General features: G+C 42.5%; 1 long non-coding RNA gene across 1 annotated transcript; it reads left to right on the top strand.

Annotated features, from left to right (window-relative positions):
* Nucleotides 1-1,403: 1,403 nt before the first annotated feature.
* Nucleotides 1,404-17,024, top strand: LOC109498791. Its single transcript, XR_002155708.3, has 2 exons — nucleotides 1,404-1,748; nucleotides 12,512-17,024. It is a non-coding gene; the product is annotated as an uncharacterized LOC109498791 (long non-coding RNA).
* Nucleotides 17,025-18,686: the final 1,662 nt, after the last annotated feature.

Raw genomic sequence — 18,686 nt, 5'->3', positions numbered from 1 at the left:
CCCCCACGGCATTTAGCATGGTTTCTTGCACAAATAGATGCTGAATAAATGTCACTTGAATTGTATTGCGAAGCAGAGAGCACAGTATTCAAGAACGTAGACTCTGGGGCCTGGCTGATCCGGGTTCAGATCCCAGATGCGCCGCTTACTAGCTGTGTGCTCTTGAGCAAGTGACTTGAGCACCCTGTGCCCCAGCTGCCTCAACCAAAGATTAAGGATAATCAGTATTTCCCACCACGGACGTTCACAGTGAGGATCGAAGAGGTTATTATATGTGAAGTGCTGAGGACAACCCAAGGCTCATCATAAGCACTTTTTAAGTGCTGGCTATATCTGCCATTTTCCTGGTGTGCCGGTCTTATCTCTCAAACTACATTGTAGGCTTTTTGGAACCAACGACCTTCAAATCTTAGTGGCTAACACAGCCACTGTTCGTTTTCATCCAAATGTATGCAAATTCCAGCATGGCTGTTCCTGGTCAGAAACATTGGCTCTCCTGTGTGTCTTTCTTCACAAGGGCAAACTCACCAAGCTTCCAGATCATGACCTGAGCCGAAACCAAGAGTCGGACACTTAACTGACTGAGCCACCCAGGTGCCCCTGAACTTGAGCTTCTTGTGTAAACTGTTTTAGGACCAAGGTGACCAGATATCCTGTTTCTCTGGTCCTTCTGTTTATTCTACAAGAAGTTTCTGTCAGGTCTTAGTAACTCATTTAAAAACCTGACATGGGGCCTCTTATTGAAAGGCTATAATTTCCACAAAGGATTACTCCACTGGAATTATTACTGCCCTTCCTCTTCCTCATTGCCACCTGTCCATCTTTTTTTTCTTTTTTTAACGTTTATTTATTTTTTTGAGACAGAGAGAGACAGAGCATGAACGGGGGAGGGTCAGAGAGAGGGAGACACAGAATCTGAAACAGGCTCCAGGTTCTGAGCTGTCAGCACAGAGCCCGACGCGCGGCTCGAACTCACGGACCGTGAGGTCAGATCATGACCTGAGCTGAAGTCGACCGCTTAACCGACTGAGCCACCCAGGCGCCCCGCCACCTGTCCATCTTTCCCACACCCCACCCTGCCACTCACCTTCCACTCATTCCAGAATAGCATCCTGTCCTTCCAGTCCTTAGAAGAACGCTTCTTCCCCTGATTGCCTTTAAATGCTTAATTCCAGTGGAGTAATCCTTTGTGGATTACTGGCTTAGCATCCGACTCTTAATCTCAGCTCTGGTCTTGACCTCAGCGTCGTGAGTTCAAGCCCCGTGTTGGGCTCTGTGCTGGGTGTGAATCCTCCTTAAAAAACTGCTTAATTCCACTTTCACATGGGGTCCTGTCTGCTCTTGCCACACCCTTTCCTCCTGGATGACCGGCCTAAGACATGACGGCCTCAGTTGACAAAATATCTGTTGAGGACTTCGGAACGAAGCCTGTGAAGAACCCAGCTCTGGCCGATTGCACAATTTCTCCCCTAGGTGGCGGCAGCGCACAAGCTGTGCAAGGGCAAGCCTCTGACCCCTGGAAACCAGAGCCTGGAAAGTGAAGAGAACTCAACCCGGAAGTGAGGGCACAACCGATTCCTAAACAGGCAGCCAGCCCACGATAGCTGGAGGCGTGTTGGGTCTCTGAGGAGAGCGCTGGATGACTCCGAGAGTTTGGAGCGTTATGTGTTAATACCAAGTGACGTGGAGAATTAACAAGAGCCGCTAAGAAAGTTGACTACTAGGGACCAAAGCCTCAAGTCCCCCCGGTAAGTAGGATGGGCTTTCTGTTAGGGGTGGCTTGTTTTTAGCAGTGCTGTCTATCCAACCAGACGCAACAGGAGTTGGGCTCTTCATTTCCTCTTGTAGCCTGTTTTGTTTTTTTAATATTTTTTAATGTGTATTTATTTCTGAGAGAGGGAGAGAGACAGAGCGTGAGTGGGGGAGGGGCAGAGAGCAAGAGGGAGACACAGAATCCGAAGCAGGCTCCAGGCTCCCAGCCGTCCGCACAGAGCCCGACGTGGGGCTCGGACCCACCAACCGTGGGATCATGACCTGTTGGATGCTCAACCGCCTGAGCCACCCAGGCGCCCCGTTTTGTAGCCTGTTTTGTTTCATGTTGATGTCCTGTGATGTCTCTCCCTCTCTCTCTCTCTCTCTCTCTCTCTCTCTCTCTCTTCTATCAGTACAGGTAAAGTTCCAGTGACTGGTCAAAGTGGGTACCATACTTCATTTTGTTCCTTCCTGTTCCAAGTTCCTGGTCCCATGCCCAGATTTGGCTTTCTTCTTATGCCTGACATACAGGGATATGGATCCACACCTTGTTATTTAGGATAGTCCAGAAAGCATGGTCTTTCCACTCTATAGCCAAGTGTTGGAGAAATGTTCTCTTCACAGTTGTATTTTAAGTGACTCAAGGTGTTATAACAGGGATAGCTGTTATATGATAACATGATTTCATATGGAATACATATATATAAAAATGGGATACATATATATATGGATACATACATATATATGGGATATATATATGGGATATATATATATATATATATATGGGATACATATACATATATGGGATACATATATATATATATGGGATACATATATATATATGGGATTCATATATATATATGGGATACATATATATATAGGATACATATATATGGGATACATATATATATATATGGGATACATATATATATGGGATACATACATATATATGGGATACATACATATATATGGGATACATATATATATATATATAGGATACATATATATATGGGATACATACATATATATGGGATACATATATGGGATACATATATATATATGGGATACATATATATATATGGGATTCATATATATATGGGATACATACATATAGGATACATATATATATGGGATACATATATATATGGATACATATATATATGGGATACATACATATATATGGGACACACATATATATATGGGATACATATATATATGGGATACATATATATATATGGTATACATATATATATATGGGATACATATATATGGGATACATATATATATATGGTATACATATATATATGGGATACATATATATATGGGATACATATATATATATGGGATATATATATATGGAATACATATATATATATGGGATACATATATATGTGTGTGTATATATATATATATATATATGTATGGGATATATAGGGATAGATAATGATAACATTAGCTGCTTATACAAAGGCTTAACTCTCTAAATCAATGGAACATGAACAAGTCAGCATTTTAAAATGAGGATTTAAAACCAATAGTAATGCATGTTAAATGTAAAAAGATATCTAAAAAACATAAAGCACAAAGAAGGCAATACATTTTGGTATGTATATTCTTATATTCCCCTTCCCTCAAATTGCACAGAAATATTTTTCAGTAATGTCGTTTTTATTTTATTTTATTTTATTATTTATTTATTTATTTATTTATTTATTTATTTAATGTTTCTTTATTTTTGAGAGAGAAAGGGAGAGATCATGAGTGGGGGAGAGGTGGGGGGGGACAGAGGATCTGAAATGGACTCTGTGCTGAGATCAGAGAGCCCAATGAGGGGCTCGAATTCGTGAACTGTGAGATCGTGACCTGAGTCAAAGTAGGATGCTTAAGTGACTGAGCCACACGGGTGCCCCAGTAATGTCATTTTTAATGGTCAGTTAGTACTCCATTCTAAAAAAGTGTAATGTATTTGGGGGTGGTATACATTGTCAAATAACCTTCAGAGAGTGTTTATCTGAGTGCCCTCACATCCTCATTAACACTGAATATAATAACTTTAAAAATCGTATTTGCCAGTCCGGTAGGCAAGAGAATTCTGTTTTTGTGCTATTAATATTTCTTGGGTAAATGTTTCTTATATTTTTATTAACCATTTGTGCTTAGCCTTTGTGAATTGCATATTCATGTCATTTGCCCATTTAAAATTTATAGTGCTTATTTTTTCCCATTGATTTGTATGAAGCCTTTTTGTGCAGATAATTACCCCTTTTCTGTAATGTATTGGCAAATGTTTCCCTAAATCATCATTTGCTTTAAAAAATATTTAAAAATTCTGTTAGTATTTGAACAGCTTCACTGAGGTATAATCGACATATACTAAGTTGCACGTATTTATAGTGTCCAATTTGATGTTTAAACACATGTATGCTTTTATGAAACCATCACCATAATAAAGATAAGGAGCATATGCCCCCATGTTTCATTGTGCCTGTGTAATTCCTCTCCCCCTTCCCTCTCTGCCTTCAATCCCTATTCCCAGGCAACCATTGATCTGCTTTCTGTTGACATCAGCTAATTTGCAAGATCTAGAATGTCATACAAATGGAATCCTATAGGATGTATGATTCATTTTCCCTGGATTCTTTCTTCTCATCTGGCTTCTTTCTCTTAGTATAGTTACTTTTATATTCATCTATGTTGTTGTGTATATCAATAGTTCATTCCCTTTCATTGCTGGATGGTGTTATCTTGCATAGATAAGTTGTTTATCCTCACTTGTTGACAACCATTTGGACTATTTCCTCTCTTTTGTTACTACAATAAAAACTGTGGTGACGGGGGCGCCACAGTGGCTCCAGCTTCGGCTCAGGTCATGATCTCGCGGTTTGTGGGTTCGACCCCTGCATCGGGGGCCCTGTGCTGACGGCTCAGAGCCTGGAGCCTGCTTAGGATTTTGTGTCTCCCTCACTCTCTGCCCCTCCCCCGCTTGCACTCTGTCTCTGTCTCTCTCAAAAATAAACGTTAAAAGAAAATTTATAAAAACAAAACAAAACTGCTGTGACCTTCCGGGTACAGTCTTTGTAGGGGCATAGGCTTCTGCATGTAAATACCTAGGAATGGAATGGCTAGATCACATGGCATGTTTCACTTAAAAAACAAAAAAATCGCCAAACTATTCTACAATTTTCACCGGTAGTGTATGAGAGTTCTAGATGCTTCTTCCCCTAACCGACATGTGGTAGGATCAGTCTTTTTGATATTTAAATTGTATTTCCTCAGTGATGCATAATGTCAAAACATCTTTCCATATGCTTGTTTTCAGTCTGTATACCTTCTTTGGCACTTCATCGTATCAATTTTTGAGAGTTTAAAAATAAAATAAACTAAGAAAAATTATTCCGCATTCAAGTTTTTATCAAAAATGTATCTTGCAACGATTTTCTCCCCGTACTGTGGGATTGTCTTTCCATTCTCCACGGAAATGCCTTTGTACTTCCATTAAAAAGCAGATGTCCATATGCGCGTGGACCTGTTTCTGGACTTCATACTCTGTGGCATTGTCCTATTTGTGTATCTTGGCGCCAGTATTTCACCATCTTGAGAAGTCTCAAAATCAGTGTTTGTCCTCAGAATCTGTTCTCCTTTCTCAAATTGGTTGTGTTTTCATAGGAACTTTAGAATGAGTTTGCCAGTTTTTACAGAAAAAGCCTGATTAGGATTGTGTAGTGGGTCAATATGGGAGAGAATTGACATTTTAACAACCTTGAGCTTACCAATCCATAAAATGGTATATCTCTCCATTTTTTAAGGCTTTTATAAAATTACTTGCAGCATGTGGGCTTTTATTTTAAATCTATTTTTCCTTTGTAATAGTTTCAGAGATACAGAAAAATGGTGAAGACAGTGCAGAGATTTGCCATGCCGCATGGCAGGTTCTCCTAACATTAATATCTTCAGTAAATATGAAACATTTTGTCACACTTAATAAACCAATATTGATACATTATTAGTAACTAAAGCCCATATTTTACTCATCTTTCCTTAGTTTTTAACCTGATGTGCCTTTTATGATATGAGATCTCTTCTAGAGAGGCGAGTTGTCTTGTCTCTTGAGGCACCTCTTAGCCGTGATAGTTTCACGGACTTTCCTCGTTTTTGATGATCTTGATAGTTTTGAAGCGTGCTGGTCGGGTACTTTGAAGCAAGTCCCTCAGGAGGGATTTGCCTGATGCTTTTCTCATGATGAGACTGGGCTTACTGGTTTTGGGAGGATGGCCACAGAGGTAACGTGTCATTTTCATCACATTTATCACGTTTCATCACATTTCATCACGTTTATCTCATCACATCACACGAAGGGTGTACTCTGTCAGCCTGACTTATCACTGTTGATGTGAATCTCGATCACCTGGTTGAGGCTGTGTTTTTCAGGTTTTTCTACTGTGAAGTTATTTTTTCCTTCTTTACGTACTTTTTGGACTTTAAGTACTTTACGTACTTCTTACGTACTTTTTCCTTCTTTACGTACTCTTTGTAAAAAAGTCGTCACACATGTCTCATACTCCTTAAGGAGTGAAGAGTTATATTCCACTTGAGGGCAGAGCATGTAGATTTTTAATGTACAGATATTTCATTTTTGTCCTATTTTCCTCTTTTTTGTATTTTTGATGCTATTTTAAGTGGGATTGTTTAAAAAGTTTTACTTTGTTGTTAGGGTTTAGATACACAGTTGATTTTTGCATGTGGATCTCTCAGTGTTGCTAATCTTGCTTGTTTCAGTAGATTTTGGAGATCCCACTGAATTTTTTAAAAAAGAATACTTATTTATTTAGAGAAGGGTGGCAGGGAGAGAGCAAGAGAGAGAATCCCAAGCAGGGTCCACACTCAGTGTGGAATCTGAGATGGGGCTCAATCTTACAACCATGAGATCATGACCGGAGCAGAAATCAGGAGTCAGATGCTTAACCAACAGACACACCCAAGCACCTCAGATCCCATTAAGTTTTCTTTCTAGACAATTAGTTTGTCTGCAAATAAAAATAATTTAATTTCTTTCTTTTCAACCTCCGTGCCTTTATTTCTTTTTCATGCCTTATCACATTGGCTGGAATCTGTAGTTCACTGTTGAATAGAAGCAGAGAGAACAGAAATCTTTATCATGTTCCTGATATTATGAGGAAGACATTTAGTTTTTACTGTTAAATATGTCATCTGCAAGATTTTTATAAATATTCTTTATAAGGTTAAGGAAATTCCTTTGTATTCTTTGTTTCCTGAGTTTTTTTTTTTTAAATCAGGAATATATATTGGATCTTCTTTCAAATGTTTTATCTTTATTGAGATGACTTTATGCTTTTTAGTTGAAAATTTGTTAATATGATGGATTACATAGATTACATAGATTGATTTTCAAATGTTGAACCAACTTTGCCTTCCTGGGATACACTGCCCCAATGTATTATCTATCCTTCCATTACATTGTTTGATTCAATTTGCTAAACTTTTATTTAGAATTTTTATATCTGTGTTCATGAGAAATACTGACCTGACTTTTCTTTACTTGCAGTGTCTTTGGTTTAATAGCCACATGACGTTGGTTTAATCCGATACATTTTGAAGTATTTTCTCCTCAGTCTCTGAAAGAACTTGTGTAGAATTGATATTATTTCTTTCTAAGATGTTTGGTAGAATTTACTATCCAGTCCTGACGATGAGCACCCAGTTATCGATGTCAGGTTATGCATCCAGTCATCACCCAACATCAATTCTCTTCCTGGGCGAATCAACCCCTGTTACCTATTTCTTAGGGTCTGCTCTGTCTATTTGATAACGGAGTCATGAGCCTGTAGTCTCTGGAGTGGGATTAGCTCCTGGCATCAGAATCAGAATTGTGATTTGGTCTCTTGGTAACCATTTCTCTTTCTTGTCTCTTTTTCTTTCTCTTCTTTCTTCTTTTCCTTTCTTTTTGCTCTTTTTAATATTTTTTACCATATATAAGTGTACACTCCAGCAACATGAAGCACATTCACATTCTTGCACAACCACCCCCCCGATCTGCCTCCAGAACTCCCATCTTCCCAAACTGAACATCCGGATCCATGCAACAACTCTTCACTCTCCCCCCGCCTGCCCCCCGCCTCCCCGTCCCGCCCTGGCCCATTCTATTTTATGTCTCTACTAATCTTACTACTGTGGGGTACCTCATATAAGTGGAATCCTAGAGTATTTGTCCTATTGTGACTGGCTGATTTCACTGAGCATAATGTCTTCAAGGTTTAGCCACATGGTTTAGCACGTGTCACAATTTCCTTTTTTTTTTTTTTTATGGTTCAGTGATAGTCCGTTGTGTGTATTTGAGCAAAGAAGCGGAGTCTGAAAGTCAGTAGAGCTGAGTCACAAGAATGTAACCCACAAGGAAAGGTTCGGTGCATTCCTGCTCCCTGTGCTCCTGGAGTTTATCTCTCCTGAGGCTTGGCTCCTTAATTCTTACGAATGATTAAGAATTCAGTGTTTCCCAGTACAATTCTTCCCCACTCCCTTTAAGGAGCTAACCCAAATCGGTTGTTCATAATAGAAGAGTCTTAACTGCTGTGGCCCAGGATGTGTTTCATCCGGGAAATAGAGTGATCATCGTTGAGCTAGTCCCGTTGTTTCTTCATGGCGGAAAGTGGCCAGATTCATATAGATGATTCATACCTGAAGTGGCTCTGTAAATTGAATTCATGGTTCAATACACAAGGGCTTTAAATAAGCCTGAGAGACCACACTGCCATAGGACATTACTCATGAAAAAATATCTTGAGATGCAAAGTCCTATTCATCCTATGATGGCTGGACACTAAACATTTAGAAGTGGCATAAAAACACTCAGATCCTAACATGGAAGATCTTCAAAAGAATTCTTTCTCTTTAAAAGAATTCTGAGAATCCGAAAAACATTGAGCAAAAGGATTTCAAAAAGATATCATTAGAGAAGAAAGACTCCGAAGAGAAAAGAGGCCAACAGAGGACACGAAACTATGCTGAGTGTATTGGGTTTATTGAACAGGCTGAACTCTGTGGGGTCCAAACGGGAAACGACTTGTATCTCCTCCAGCACTGCCATCAGACCAGCTCTGCGCTGTGCTTCCTGCCCCTTGACAGTGTCTCCTGCGGGACCTGCAGCATTTAGATTGCTTTCGGTAATAAAAACAAGTCTCATCTGACAGTTGCAAACTAGTTTCACAACGAAGAAGACCAGCCCCAACCTCCACATCCTGCTGTTTTAACATTTGTCCCAATCCCAGGCTGATCTGTGGTTGGGGAGTAGATGAGTTTGCTCGGGCTTCCGTAGCAAAGTGCTGCGTGCTGCGTGGTTTCAACAACAGAAATTCGTTTTCTCAAAATTCCGGAGGCTAAGAGGCTTGAGATCAAGATGTCAAGTTTCCTCTGAGCCCTCTCTCCTCGGCTTGCAAGTGGCCGTCCTTTCCCTGGGTCCTCACATGGTCCTCTGTCTGCAGGAGTCTGTCTTAATCTCCATAGGACACAAATCATTGGATTACGGCCCACTGATCGTTTTATGTTTTAACTTAACGAGCCCTTTAAAGACCCTATCTCCAAATACAGTCATGTTCTGGGATGCTGGGGGTTGAACTTCAACATACGGATTTTGGGGGGGACACAATTCATAACAGGACAGACCTCAAACAGGACCTACGGAAGGAGCATAGTCCTTTTTTTCTTCTTTCCCCCATTTCCTTCTGTCTCTCTTGTTTTTAGGATCACAGGGGTAAAAATGAGGTGGGGCAGGAAGGTTTGAGGAAAGGATCAAAAGGCATTTTAAAATTTAATTGCTATAACTTGCTCTTGGCCAACCCTGGCTTACAACAGTGTCAGGCTTTGTCCAAATTCTGGCTCTTCAGGGGGCTCAGGTGTGGCTTCCTCAGAGACCGGGAGCTGAGGCAGGAGACTGAGATGGGGAGGAAACCCGGCTTCCTGTTAAAGTCTGTACACTTCGTATGTGATCTTTCTTTTTCTTTAGAGAGACAAAGCGTGAGTGAAAAAGCAGGGCAGGGGCAGAGGGAGAGAGAGCGCTGGGCCCAAGGTGGAGCCCAATGCAGAGCTCAGCTCAGAGCTTGATTCCTTGACCATGAGATCATGACCTGAGCCGAAATCAAGAGGCAGTTGCTTAACCGACTGAGCCACCCAGATGCCCCTGGTATATGATTTTATATTTGCCATAAGTTAAATCTCGTTCTTTATTCTGAAGGTTCATGTACAGGGGGCATGTTAGGATGTCCAATAACCTTTGCCTAAATGTACTAAGAAAGAAAACTGCTAATGGAATTAGGCTTTCCCAGACATACAACCCTCAGTCCAGTGTCCCCATGAGTCCAGACCGGCTCCTTCTTTGGACCTTTTACTCACAAGAACACTTAGCACAATAGCACTCAGGCCTGTGACTGGTGACCACTTCCCAATCTCCCAAATGCCACACAGTTTCTCGGACAACATATGGTTTTCTGCCTGCCACCGTATCTCCCTGTGCCTTGCCTACTGCCCCGGCCTTTGAACCTGCGTTACCTGAATGTCCCGCATCTCTCCAGACTGCAGATGTGAAAGAAGTCACTTGAAAACTGACACCCGGGGGCACCTGGGCGACTCAGTTGGTTAAGCGTCTGATTTTGGCTCAGGGCATGATCTTGCAGTCCATGAGATTGAGCCCCATGCAGTCCATGAGATTGAGTCGGGCTCTGGGCTGGCAGCTCAGAGCCTGAAGCCTGCTTTGGATTCTGTGTCTCCTTCTCTCTCTCTCTCTGCCCTTCCCCTGCTCGTGCTCTGTCTCTCAATAATAAATAAAATGTTAAAAAAAAAATAAAAATGAAACCGACACCCAGATCTCGCTAACTCCCTATCTCTGACATGCTGACGCGACACTTTAGCTTCCTCAGATTCTCCCCTAGTTATTTCGGGAGTCCCCAGCGTTCCCCCACGTCCTTAAGAACTGGTCTGCCTCTCTGTCTCTGGTGGCAGCCCAGGGCCACCCTTGAAACCGGCCCCTGTTTCTGGCACTGCCAGGACAATGCAGGGTCACTGGCTGTCATTTGCATGCCACCTGGTGTCAAAACCGCCCGGTGGAGGGGGGCACGGTGAAGATACAGCTGGAGGAATTGTCTTTTTTCCCCACTTTGGGTAGTGGGACTTCATCAGTAGACATATCTGCCATCTCGGCTGCACATTGGAATTGCCTGGGAAGCTTTACGAACACTGATGCCCGGGCCCCGAGATCAGCATTCTGATTGCATCGGTGGAAGGTATAGCCCGGATCTGGGGGGTTTTAGGGACGCCCCAGACTCTCACATGGTTAGGATTGAGACCCACTGTCTTGCTACCATGGTTATGGTTTGCACACCTGCAGCATGGGTGGTCCCTAGGAGTATGTAGAAATGCAGAATCTCAAATCTCACCCTGACCCACTGAATCAGAATCTGTGTGCTCCCACGCTCCCAGGATTTGTACACACAAGAATGTTTGAGAAGCATTGGTCTCAGCTACCTCCAAAATTATAAATCAGCTGACAGTGGTCAGATGAGTTCTGCTGAAGTAGCATATGCGTCCTCTTAATTTTCTTTAATTTGAGAGAGAGAGAGAGAGAGAGAGAGAGAGTGCTTGTGCATGTGGGGGAGGGGCAGAGGGAGAGAAAGAGAGAGAATCTCAAGCAGACTCCACGCTCAGGATGGAGCCCAGCTCACGGCTCAATCCCACGACCCTGGGATCGTAACTTGAGCCAAAGTCAAGAGTTAGACGCTCAACCCACTGAGCCACCCAAGTGCTGGTGCATTCTCTTAGTCTTAATGTGCTTAATGTGCTTCTAATGTGCTTCTTAAGTTGAAGGCATCACCTGGGTTGCTCCCATCAGGAAGCGTGGCATTCCTGAGGTTTCTCTGGGTCCCCTGACTCTGCAAACTTCCAGACTTGCAGTCTGAAATGTTTCCCCTTCCCGCCCCACCCCCACCCCGCATTCATATATCAATGTCCTAACCCCCAGAGCCTCAGAATGTGACTGTTTGGGGAGATAGGGTCTGTAAAGAGGTGATTAAGTTAAGATGAGGTCATTAGTCATTAATCTAATATGCTTGTGTCCTTGTGAAATGAGAGAGGGACACACACACAGGGATGCACACACAGAGGAAGGACAGTGAGGACACAGAAGGCGGCCACCTACAAGCCAAGGAGGGACGCCTTGGCAGAAGGCCAGGCATGCCGGCACCTTGATCTCGGACGTCCAGCCTCCAGAGCTGTGGGAAAAGAAATGTCTCTTGTTTAATCCACACCGTCTGTGGTGCTTTGTGAAGGCAGCCCGAGCAATGTAACACAGGGCTCCTCAGGGCTTTACAAACTCCGTCCGGCTGCAGAGCTCACTTGCATGCCATCCAACACACTTGATCCCTACAGATCCCTGACAGTCTGTGCCTTGGGCCCGACTGCTTTCTGCTCACAAAGACTTTCAAGAAAACAGCTGCTGGCTTTTCTGATTTTGCTCCGGGATGGATCCGAATCAGCCCCGTGGGACCAGGCGGGAGCAGATTGAATGCTGCCTCCTCTTTCGTCCACGTCTCTCCCCAGGATAGACCCACTCGCAAAGACATCTTCCCTCTTCCCCTAGCCAGTGTGGGAAAACAAGAGCACTGTGTGTGTGTGTGTGTGTGTGTGTGTGTGTGAGGTGCTGGCTGCTGTCACTCGGCTCCATTGCTGCCCTTCTGTGTTCTTTTCTATTTTGCAGGGGGCCAGGAGTCCAACAACTGCATTTCTCAGACTCCCCTGCGAGCTGTTTACCGGGGAAGCCCTGTCAGCAGGAGGCACCAGCGGGAAACCGGAAGAGGAGCCTCTCCCTGTGTGTGGCGCTGGAAGCAGCAGCCGCGGCTGGTGATAACGGGTTCCAACAACGTCACTGCGGTCAAAGCAGCGACAGAGTTCCAGAAACCACAGCAGCAGCTCCAGTCCAGGTAGCAGATTCCTGATCTCTGGACGATCCCCGTCCTCATCCCATTTTTACCTTCTCCAGTTTGGCCAACACGTTTGTAACCGATTCGCCGCATCGCATCCTGTTTTACTCCGTCCGGAGTGGCTTCTGTTTTCTTGTCTTGATATTGACTGATACAATACGCAAATTGTCCGATGCAAACAGACCCTGATCAGGGTGCATGGGGTGGGGGGTGTAGTGAGGAGGGGTCGCTGGCTTCTAAAGCTAATCTCTGTTCTACTCAACCCTGACCACTTTGACCACTTTTATGGCACAACTGTGACCCTTGTCACCACCAGCCACTCAAGCTGGTTCTTTTTTGTTTTATTAAGAGTTTATTTTTAAGTAGTCTCCACATCGGGTTGGCCCTTCGTGTTTTGAATTTGACCCCTAGTAATTGTCCCTTGGCTCCACCCCTCAGCCCCACTCTTTGCCCTTTGAAAGCTTGGCTGCCCCCTCTTTGGTGGTGGCCCTTGGTTACCTCTTGATGCAGGCTTCTTGTGCGTTTGACGTTCCTGCTCTGACTCCCCCAAGCCAGGCTCCACACACAATCTGCCCTATTCCCATCCCAGGAAGCAGGCAAAGCTCGTTTAAAAATCCCAAGAGTGTTAGCCTGTGTTCAACCAGAGAAGTAGAACCCATAGTAAAAAGGGTAAAAATACACAGAAGAATAGGGGATCAAGGGATTGTTAGAGGAAGGGGCCCCACACAATTGAGGGAGCCGGTTAAGTAGTCTCTGTGAGTATGTGGTCTCCATGCCTGATGCTGGAACTTCAAGTCCATAGGACAGGGAATCAGGAAGAGAAGATGGATGTCAAGGACGGGGTAGAAGCCACAGAGGGGGCTGGTGCTCCAGAGGATGGTCTGAAACCATGTCAGTTCTTGTTGCCTCTGACCCTGTGGTATGCCTCTGACCCTCAGCAGAAGCTGAGTTGAAGATATGGAGCTGGGAGTACAATGAGCAAATACTCTTAAAGCTCAGAGGGCAGAGAATCAGAACAGAACTGCATAGAAAGTGCTCTGATGATCGGCAGAAGGTCCGCCTTGAGTTTTTCAGTGGGAAACTGATCAGTGCAAGCATGTGAGGAAATCACCCAAGCCTAGTAAAACCATCCAAAAGGATTAGAAGGAGCAATCACTCAGCTCACATAGGATCAAGAATGGTTCCTATTCTCACAAAACAAAGTAAAAAAAAAAAACCCTCATAATTCACAGGGCATCCAACAGAATACCCAAAAAAGGTTAGCTTTGCCTCAGTACTGGGGCAAAATCAGCCCAAACTAATAGTGCCTGGTCCTACTTAACCAAACATAAATCTAAGACATGAAAGGGTCAAACTATTCCCAAGTAGTTTAACTGCATTCCAGAACAAAGCTCAAGCTTATTTTCAGACATTACAAAATGTCTAGTACCAAACAAAGTAATACTCACAATCTCTGACATCCAATAAAAAATGATCAGGCATGCAAAGAAGCAGGAAAATATAACCTCCTCATAATTGAGGAGAAAAATCAGTCAATAGAAAGACACAGAAATGAAACAGATGATAGAATTAGTAGACAAAGGCATTAAAACAAGTATTAGAACCAATTTCTATATGTTCAAGGAGATAAAGGAAAGATGGACTGTGTTAATCAGACATATGGAAGATTATAAAAATTCAAATCAAGAATCTAGAGATGAAAGTTACAGTTTCAGATGAGAAATATACTGGATGGGATTAATAGAAGATTAGACATTTCAGAAGAAAGCATTAGTAAACTTGAAGACATAGCCTTAGAAACTGTCCAGAATGAAACTCAAAGCAGAAGAAAGCTAAAAATAAACAGAGCATCAATGAACTGTGAAGCAATTTCAAACAGCCTAATGTATATGTAATCGAAGTTTTCAAAGAAGAAGGGAAGAGGGGGCAGAAAAAAAGAAATAATGGCTGAAACATTTTCGAGTTTGATGAAAAGGATAATTCCACAGATCCAGGAAACTTCACAAATTCCAAGCAGCAGCCTCTCCATCACCACAACAAAAAACTGATATCAAGGTACATTATAATTAAATTGCTTAAAACCAAGGATAAAGAGAAAAATCTTAAAAGCAACCAGAGAAATTTCACTTACAGTCGTAGGACTCAAAGAATTGAAAGTAGAAATTCAAACAGTACTCACACACCTTTGTTTATAGCAGCGTTATTCACAAAAGCTAACAGATGAAAACAACTTAGTTGTTTGACAGATGAATGGATAAGAAATGTGATATGTGCATCCAGGGGAATGTTATTCAATCATAAAAAGAAATGAAATTCTGAGACATGCTCCAGCATGGGGGAATTTTGAGGACATTAATGAATAACAATGAGTGAAATCGACGAGACACAAAAGCACAAATATTATATGATTCCACTTATATGAAGTATCGAGAACAAGCAAATACACAGAGACAGAAAGCACAATAGAGGTTATTGGAGGTGTGGGAAAGGGGGGGATGAAGAGTTACTGTTTAATGGGTACAGAGTTTCTATATGGAATGATGAAGAAGTTCTGGGACATGGAGAGTGGAGATGATTGCACAAGACCGTGAATATATTTAATGCCATTTAATGCCATTACTTAAAAATGGGTAAAATGATAAATTTTATGTTCTGTAAATTTTATCACAATAAAGACAGAGCACTCAGAGAAGGCAAAACTGTAGAAACATTAAAAAGGTCGGTCATTGCCCGAGGCTCGGAGGCAGGCAGGGAGGGAGGAATGAGTAGATGAACTACAGGAGATTTTTAGGGTGGTAAAACCATTCTTTATGGTACGGTAATGGATATTATGCATCTGTGAAAACCCATAGAACTATACAATGCAAAAAAATAAACCCTTATATAAACTAAGGACTTTAGTTAATGATGTGTCAATATTGGTTTATTAATGGTAACAAATGTACCATACTAAGGCAAGATGTTAAAAATAGAGAAAACTGTATGGGAAGAGGGAAGGTATATGGGAACACTCTATGTTTTCCTCTCAACCTTTATCTAAATTAAACTGTTGTAAAAAGTAAAGTCTACTCATAAAAATAAAAAATAAACAATGAGCAGGCAGAGAAAGAAACGTATACGAAGAAACAATTTAAGAAGGACAGCAGACCTCTCCTAGGAAGCAATGCAACCCAGGGGATAGTGGAGGAAGGCACCACCAGAAAAAACTATCAGCTTGGAATTCTTTACCAAGCTCAATGCTGTTCAAAACTGAAGATGAAATAACGGCTTTTTATTTATAAAAAAAATGCTCTCAGAATTTATCACCAGCAGACACACACTGCAAGAAATGTTAAAGGAAATCTTTCAGGCAGAATGAAAGTGATGCCAGATGGAAGTGTCGATCACACAAAGCGAATGAAGAAGAAAGGAAACAGGAACTATGTGGATAAATGTGAAGGTATCTGGGTGCTGCCGATTTCTGAGTTTTGGGGGGGCCCCAATGCAATGTTAAACAGGTTGATGCTAATGTTAAACAGCCTTCTTGATGGTTCAGTCCTTTTGAGCTTGCTACGTCATTTATGTCTTTAGGCCATTATGACAGACCATTTGCTTTCCTGATTCCAAAGTTTTCAACGTTTGTCACCTCTCCCATTGTTTCGGCCATTCCCCCCAGGACTGGTGCGCATATCCCATCTGTTGTTGTGTATCAGAAACAGATGAAATATACATATAACGTTCAAATATTAAAAACAAATAAACAGAGCATTGGTGAGCTGTGGGGCAATTCTTCCTTCAAGTTCCATGTCCCTTGGTTAAAGTATATTACCAGTGTGACTTCCCTTCAAATTCATTCTTGTCACTGCTATATAAATTTCCCATCAGGTCTGGAAGGCGTTGATGAACCGTTTTCCATCATAATTCAACTTTGAATCACTTATTTAATAAGAATACTCACATTTGTGAGACACGCAGGTGTTTTAGACTGAAAATGTGATATCATGCAGTTATTAGAAGCAGTAGGAAGTTGTGTGGGGCACCAGGAAGAAGCCTTTCTGGTTCCGGGACGGTCGCTGCTCAGGAGTTCTGGGTTCTAATTCCAGTTTTCTCAATACTAGCCGTCTGTCTTTGGTTAACTGACATGGCTTATCTGGATCTCACGGTCTTCATCTGTATTTTAATGATGGGGTTGTGTTTGGGGGGATTTAAGCATTTTATTTTTCTCTAAAAACATTTTCTGTGTATTCTGGCACAGTGGAGACAAATCTCATTTTTCTCATCCAGTTAGAGAATAAAAACAATCTCTGAGCACTTTGTGGCGTTTCATGGAGTTGCTTATCATTACCATGTCCAAGGAATCTGTTGCCTTCCACCCTAGCATGTTGTGATACTCCACCTGTGACCTGAGATCAGGGAGTAGATATTGGGTATAGTGGTCCAGGAGTAAGATTTAGGCATCTTTGAAGAATGGGATCAGCAAAGAGGGCCCTGGATCAGAGCTGCCCAGAAAACAAAAGTTAGGTTAGGCATGGGGGGACAAAACAGGGATCCGCTGACTGGTACCAGACCAGAAGGAACAGGGTAAGGCCCTGGTTTATAAGGAGCAGGGGGGTCACACATCACTATCATGGGATAGTAGCGTGGCCTGATCAGACTAGTTCTGATACAGGGGCATGCTGGCTTACAGTGTGGGGGGAGGGGGGCAGGAGATACCCTCTGAAGTGCTGACGCAAAGATTGTGTCAGTTTCAGAGATAGGACTCTTAGCCATTATGGGACTGATCAAAGTAGGGCTAATAAGACAGGATTTCTGGAGAAGGTAATTTTGAATCAGCCACCTGACTTCTCAGCATCTTTTAAGATTAAGAAGTTGCATTCATTTAGTGCTGGCCCTGTTCTAAGCACTTTGCATATATATACCTATTAAGTTACGATGGCGTGATGTATTTCACACAGTAGGGAACTGAAACATAAAGAGCTAAAGTAATTCACCAAAGTTTAGACAGTGGCTTTGCTGCGAGTCAAAGCCAGGCTGTCTTGTCTTTAAATCCCAAGCTTCTAGCCACTATGCTACTTCAATAAAATTAAACTTACTAATCAGTTTTGGAAGACAAGATAATATGCTTGACTTTATTAAAGCTACCAAATAGAGTTAGTAGAGTTTTATATAATTTTTCAGTAGTTTTCCAGAGACCAAGGCAATATTGTCTTTGTCCACGAGAGGGCGCGTCCAGCATAATCCCCGTGCTCCTGGTTCCAACAGATTGAGTCCCAGCTATTATCTGCTGATGTCAGTGGCCAGCCTCACACAGCTGTCCATCTTTGACAAAATCCAACGGTGTTCAAAGCACGCACGAAGGAATTGTTACTTCCAAATGGTGTGCAGATACGAGGGGCACTAAAACCGAAGGAGTTCCGTTTGTGGCTTTCCTCAAGGAGAGGAAACTGGGCAGAGAAGGACATGTAAGTCGAACTCATGGTGGTGGTTCTTGTGTCCTATGAGAGTGGGTTCCAAAATGCTAGCCCGGGTCAGCTGTCCTGCAGGCACAAACCAGGCCAGGATGATGGAGCACGCGGGGCAGGCCAGGCAGGGGTTTCCCTGAAGGAGAAAAATGCCAGGACATGTTTGGGGCTAAGGGCACACTGACCAAGACCTCTCAGTTGCTAATTAATAATATCAACCCTTAAAGCCCATGCAGGGTCTTGGGTAAGGAAGAAGTTTCCTGTGATAGGCCAAAAAGGGAGAGATCTGTTAGGGTTGCCCTGTTCTGTTGGAGATAGTCGAGGAAGCCACAGATGGACTATTCTGTCGGAGTTTACTTTTCTTTTCTTTTTTTAAGGTTTTTATTTACGTATTTAGAGAGATAGAGAGCAAGCGGGGGAGGAGCAGAGAGAAAGGGAGAGAGAGAATCCCAAGCAGGCTCTGCACTGTCATCGCAGGGCCCGATGTGGGGCTTGAACTCACGAACTGTGA

This window comes from Felis catus, chromosome B1 (genome assembly GCF_018350175.1).
Source record: "Felis catus isolate Fca126 chromosome B1, F.catus_Fca126_mat1.0, whole genome shotgun sequence".
NCBI lineage: Eukaryota > Metazoa > Chordata > Mammalia > Carnivora > Felidae > Felis > Felis catus.
This window is presented reverse-complemented; position numbering and strand designations above follow the sequence as displayed.